Consider the following 6243-nt stretch of genomic DNA (forward strand, 5'->3'; position numbering starts at 1 on the left):
TAGGACCAAGCTGGATGAGGCTGTGGCCAGCCTGATCTAGTGTGGGGTGTCCCTGCCCATGGCAGGGGGGTTGGAACTAGATGATCCTTGTGGTCCCTTCCAACCCTGACTGATTCTACGATGCTATGATCAATCTAATTACAAATAGTAGTGGTTACATCTTAAAATTTAATAGTCAGAATTACCTACTTTAAAGACCAAGTGAGATTTAGTCTTCCTGGGTGAAGAACTAAAACTGGATAGCAAGATGGATGATCACGCAGCATTTGAGTTTTAGTAACATTTCTTGTAACTCTTCTGCGGTTTGGGACCTTTTGCTTGAGAATAATTTGAGTATTTCTGTAAAGCTGACACATCTAAACTGTTTTTAGGAAATAATGTGAATATGAAAAACATTAAAGAGAGAGTCAAGCTATTGGGTTAAGGACAATGTGAAGGTTCCTATTCTTAAACAACTAAGCAAGCTTGCTTAAGAAAAAGATTGAGTTTCCAAGTTTCCTGTTTCATACTGAAGAAAGAATGCCACATACATTTCACAGCAAGTCACTTTCAAGGGACCATGGTGTATCCAGTACCTGCAGGTACTGGGGTGCCTGTTCAAGGGGACATACCATAATAATAGTGTTATTATTTCCATTGAAATTGCTAGTAGCCCTTCTGTTGGCTTTGGTATCACAGTATCACTAAGGTTGGAAGAGACCTCAAACATCATCGAGTCCAACCTGTCACCACAGACCTCATGACTAGACCATGGCACCAAGTGCCACGTCCAATCCCCTCTTGAACACCTCCAGGGATGGTGACTCCACCACCTCCCTGGGCAGCCCATGGTAAGCAAAACAGGATCTGATGGATCATTTGTGCCTTAGTTTCTTCCTAAGTCTTTAAAGTAGAGGAACAGAACTAACTTGTTTTAAGAAAACACAGTGAATTTCTGCATCTGTAAGATTTCACTAACATTGTTACCCCCCCACCCCCCAGTTTGGATGAAAACCAGAATAGTATTCTGAATATTAATCCATTGACTTAATTTTCAGTAGTGAAATTCCTCTGGGAACTTCTTTTTTAAAAACTAAATGTGTTGGTTTAGAACACTTTAATTAGTGGGATAATAAATTGAAGTCAATACAATAATTGAGTGAAATACAACAGGCAATAAATAATTCAGTGAAAGCACCTACCCTGTACGTGCTGGAGTTATCCATATTCTGAGCCAGGGCGATGCCAAAATCATTGCATGAGATTGTTCTGTGATCTATAGCCTTCCAGTATCTAAAGAGGGCCTACAAGAAAGCTGGGTTGGGGCCTTTTGGGGTGTCAGGATGAGGGGGAATGGAGCAAATCTAGAAATGGGTGGATTCAGATTGGGTGTTAGGAAGAAGTTCTTCCCCATGAGGGTGGTGAGACACTGGAACAGGTTGCCCAGGGAGGTGGTAGAAGCCTCATCCCTGGAAGTTTTTAAGGCCAGGCTGGATGTGCCTCTGAGCAACCTGAGACCCTTGAAGTCTCTTCCTACCCTAACAATTCCGTGGTTCTGTGTTATATGTAACACTACCAACTCACTGGAATTAAATCTGTAGGTATCAGGAACAGTGTGGCCAGCAGGAGCAGGGAGGTCATTCTGCCCCTGTACACTGCACTGGTTAGGCCGCACCTGGAGTACTGTGTCCAGTTCTGGGCCCCTCAGTTTAGGAAGGAGGTTGACTTGCTGGAACGAGTCCAGAGAAGAGCAACAAAGTTGGTGAGGGGTTTGGAACATAAGCCCTACGAGGAGAGGCTGAGGGAGCTGGGGTTGCTTAGCCTGGAGAAGAGGAGACTCAGGGGTGACCTTATTACTCTCTACAACTACCTGAAGGGAGGTTGTAGACAGACAGATGTTGGTCTCTTCTCCCAGGCAAGCAGTACCAGAACAAGAGGACACAGTCTCAGGCTGCGCCAGGGGAGGTTCAGGCTGGATGTTAGAAAAAAGTTCTATACAGAAAGAGTGATTGCCCATTGGAATGGGCTGCCTGGGGAGGTGGTGGAGTCGCCATCACTGGAGGTTTTTAGGAGAAGACTTGATGGGGTGCTTGGTGCCATGGGTTAGTTGTTTGGGCGGTGTTGGATTGGTTGATGGGTTGGACGCGATGATCTTGAAGGTCTCTTCCAACCTGGTTTATTCTATGTATTCTATGTATATTCTATGTATTTAAATTGTGCCTAGTTCACACACATGAATAATGTGAATAACTTTACTACTATGGGAAAGCTGATACATGCTTTCACTGTGGCAGGTGACACAACTGGGAAAAAATGAATGTATTGTACAGACATGTGATGTTCTTCATCCAAACATTTTACAGGAATGAAGCTATACCAGGCAACTAGAACAAATGCTGTCTGTCACACAGATTTTACTGTCGTCATTTCCTTGCACAGTGTCACCCTCCCATCTGCCACAGAAGAATGAGAAGGAGGAGGAAAAGCAGCATCCTTTGATGCTTTTCTATAGAGTGTGGAGTGGGATGCCAGCCTTTGTGGAAACATGCATCCATGGCTCAGAGAGCTCTCTCAACTTGATGCCTTGGCTCTGATCGAACACATCTTTTGGCCAGCTGTTGGCTTCTGAAAGATTTCAGTGTGCTTCTGAGTCTCGTGGGTGCTCACGTGGCATACTTGATACTACTGTGGATAATTCTTTCTGCAGAAAGACTAAAAGTCCCCTTGCAGTTCAGCAGGATGAGGACTCTACAGTGTTGATTCTCTTATGCCTCTGAGGCAAATGATACCCTTTTTGCTTTCACCATTTGTACGCGCTCTATTGCCTAAATTTCAACCAAGATCTTAGCAAAGCATTGACTTCCACAGAGTCTGCTTTCTATAGTGGAGGAACATGGAGCTCATGTTCTATTGGAAAAAAGAAAGGACTGAGGGAGGGGTAATTGTACTTTTAAACCTCTTGTTAGACAAAAGTGCTGCTCAGTGATGCCCAATGACAGGACAAAGGGCACTGGGTGGAAACTGAGGCATAGGAAGTTCCACATAAACATGAGGAATAATGGAACCCTTGAGGAGGCTGCCCAGGGGGGTTGTGGAATCTCCCTCTCTGGAGGTATTCAAGACCCACCTGGATGTGTTCCTGTGTGATCTGCTTTAGGTGATCCTGCCCTGGCAGGGGGGGTGGACTGGATGATCTTTCGAGGTTCCTTCTGGCACCTAACATTCTGTGATTCTGTGAAAATCTTTTGCAAACCAAAGCCTGTTTCCTACAGCAGCTAGAACTCTTTAGGAAGGACAATACCGTCCTAAACATGCTTTTGCCTAAGGCAGCCACAAAATATGTTCAGATAGTTCTTAGCACTATGCCACGTTTTATTTATTGGAGTGTTGGTAATCAACCAAGCCAGAGGTCATTAACTCCCTGCAAAGTGCACTTGATGAGAATTTCCAAACCCTTCACAATCTTTTATCTGCCAGGTTGAAATCACATATTTGAATAGTGAGTAAGAAATCTATAGGTTATTGACTACACAAGAGCTGTCATCGTGGTGTATCTTTCACATGAAGCTGCTGTTTGTAGGGTGGTGTTGAGACACTGGCACAGGTTGCCCAGGGAGGTGGTAGAAGCCTCATCCCTGGAGATTTTGAAGGCCAGGCTAGATGTGTCTCTGAGCAACCTGATGTAGTGTGAGGTGTCCCTTCTCATGGCAGGGGGCTTGGAACTGGATGATCCTTGAGGTCCCTTCTAACCCAGACAATTTTATGATGCTGTAAGAAACAAAGTCCACTTTGAATTGCTGTTTTGGTTTTTTCCACAGTATTATTTGGTGATTGGTCATCTGGACAGGCAGCCAAAATCATTCCCTTTCAAGCATTTACAAATGTTTGAATCAAAGGAAACAAAAAAAGAGGAATGGCAAGAACTGCGAATGAGCTGTGCACCAGTCTTACAAATGTTTCTCAGTCTAGACATACATTATGCCAAAAATATGAGGTGGTGGTGATGCTATTGTGTTACTGGCAATACTCATCTTGTGGCCTGAGCTCCCTGACAGTCTTCTGGAGAACTTCTGCATGAGCATTTTCATCTTGCTTTCCCCTTCCACTTCGGTACCATTGTGCGAAGCTTATCACCTTTTCCCATCCTTTGTGTAAGGACAAACCCAAGGTGATAATACACCTATGACAAACAGCTGGGTGGGGGCTTTGCTCTGACATACCAATTGCTTTATTGCACAAGACAGAGGAAAAGGAAGAGGTTCCAGTTCCCTGTGCCATCTTCTGGTATGATCTTTGTTGTTATGCAGATATTGTGGACTGTGAAACATCCCCAACACTCCAGTGAGATCAGATTGTTTATGGAGTAAGAGAAGGGAGATCACTACAAGGCCTGAAACCTTAAAAGCCTTCAGAAAGTTAGGACTTGTGTGTTTTTTCACTGTGGTGTATTATTGCCTTGTGTTTTTCTTCCTAATTGAAAGAGGTCAAACTACTACTGACGGTGAATTAATGGTTTTAAATCAGATATTTAGTTTAGTATCGTAGTATCAGTCAGGGTTGGAAGGGACCACAAGGATCATCTAGGTCCAACCCCCCACCATGGGCAGGGACACCTCACACTAGAGAATTTAAGATGCTCTTGCAAGGAGAGCCCTGCAGATAGACCTCTAGGCCATCACAAAACTTCATGTATATTAAAGCATACTGATTATTTTTGTTTTAAGGATCCAGTTTGGTCCCAAGTAATTAAAATAGCCTACAAATGATTCTGATTAGTCCGTGTAGAGGCAACTCTCATTCCTGAACAAACCAGTTTGCTCTAACTAAAATGGAATGAGTCACTTCTGTAACAAGAGTGGCCCCCATATGAAGTTAATCAGGAACAGTGCCATGTGTAGAAAACCCTTAATTAGCTTTTGAATGAGTTTCATTTGTAATGTCTTTGCTGGAATATATATTTGGATCTAGATGTATATATATAGGATAGTAAATGACTTGCAAATCAGGCACTAAATCTTTAGTTTAGACTTTTTGCCAGAAGGCTTCATGATGATTTTCTTTTTTTCCTTTCAAAAATTTTATTATATATTGGTGGGAAAACAAAATTAGCAAAAGCTTTAAAATCTTTAGTCAGTGTGTTAAGAGTTTTGATTTTCTGTTACACGACCAGCATTTTCCCTTTTCTAAGTTGAGGTTCTTGATTGTACTAAAAAAAAAACCCCAACAAACAAATAGTGTAAACCTTGCACATGCTTTAATTACCCAAATTAATGTGAGTAATGTTGATCTTCTGGAGTAAATTTGCACCCTGTCGACTCTCATTGCCAGAATGGTTGGAAATTTCTTTCCTGAGATGATTGTATTGCTTCCTGTGTGATGTTTACAGGTGTGCTTGGTGTCCTTCCTGAGCTGTTCATTTAGGACAGAAAGGTAACACTGGAGTGTAAGGCATTGATATATACTGGAAGGACAGTACAGTCCATACATTTTGATACAGTAATGCTCACTTAGAATTATAGAATCATGGAATCAGCCAGGTTGGAAAAGACCTCAGAGATCATCAAGTCCAACTTACTACCTAATCAACTAAACCATGTGTCCAAGTGCCACATCCAATCCTTTCTTGAACACCTCCAGGGATGGTGACTCCTCCACCTCCCTGGGCAGCACATTCCAATGGGCAATCACTCTTTCTGTGAAGAACTCTCTCCTCACCTTGAGCCTAAACTTCCCCTGGCACAGCTTGAGACTGTGTGCTCTTATTCTGGTGCTGGTTGCCTGGGAGAAGAGACCAACCCCCTCCTGTATACAACCTCCCTTCAGGTAGTCATCGAGAGGAATAAGGTCTCCCCTGAGCCTCCTCTTCTCCAGGCTAAGCAACCCCATCTCCCTCAGCCTCTCCTCACAGGGCTGTGCTCCAGACCTCCCACCAGTCTCGCTGCCCTTCTCTGGACACGTTCAAGTGTCTCAATGTCCTTCTTAAACTGAGGAGCCCAGAACTGGACACAGTACTCGAGGTGTGGCCTAAACAGTGCTGAGTGCAGGGGCACAATGACCTCCTTGCTTCTCCTTGCCACACTCTTTCTGATACAGGCCAGGATGCAATTGGCCTTCTTGGCCCCTGGGCACACTGCTGGCTCATGTACAGCTCTGTCAACCAGTAACCCCAGGTCCCTTTCTGCCTGGCAGCTCTCCAGCCACTCTGACCCCAGCCTGTAGCACCGCATGGGGTTGTGGCTACAGTGCAGCATCCAGCACTTGGAC

The sequence above is a fragment of the Dryobates pubescens genome, chromosome 4 (genome assembly GCF_014839835.1).
Source record: "Dryobates pubescens isolate bDryPub1 chromosome 4, bDryPub1.pri, whole genome shotgun sequence".
NCBI lineage: Eukaryota > Metazoa > Chordata > Aves > Piciformes > Picidae > Dryobates > Dryobates pubescens.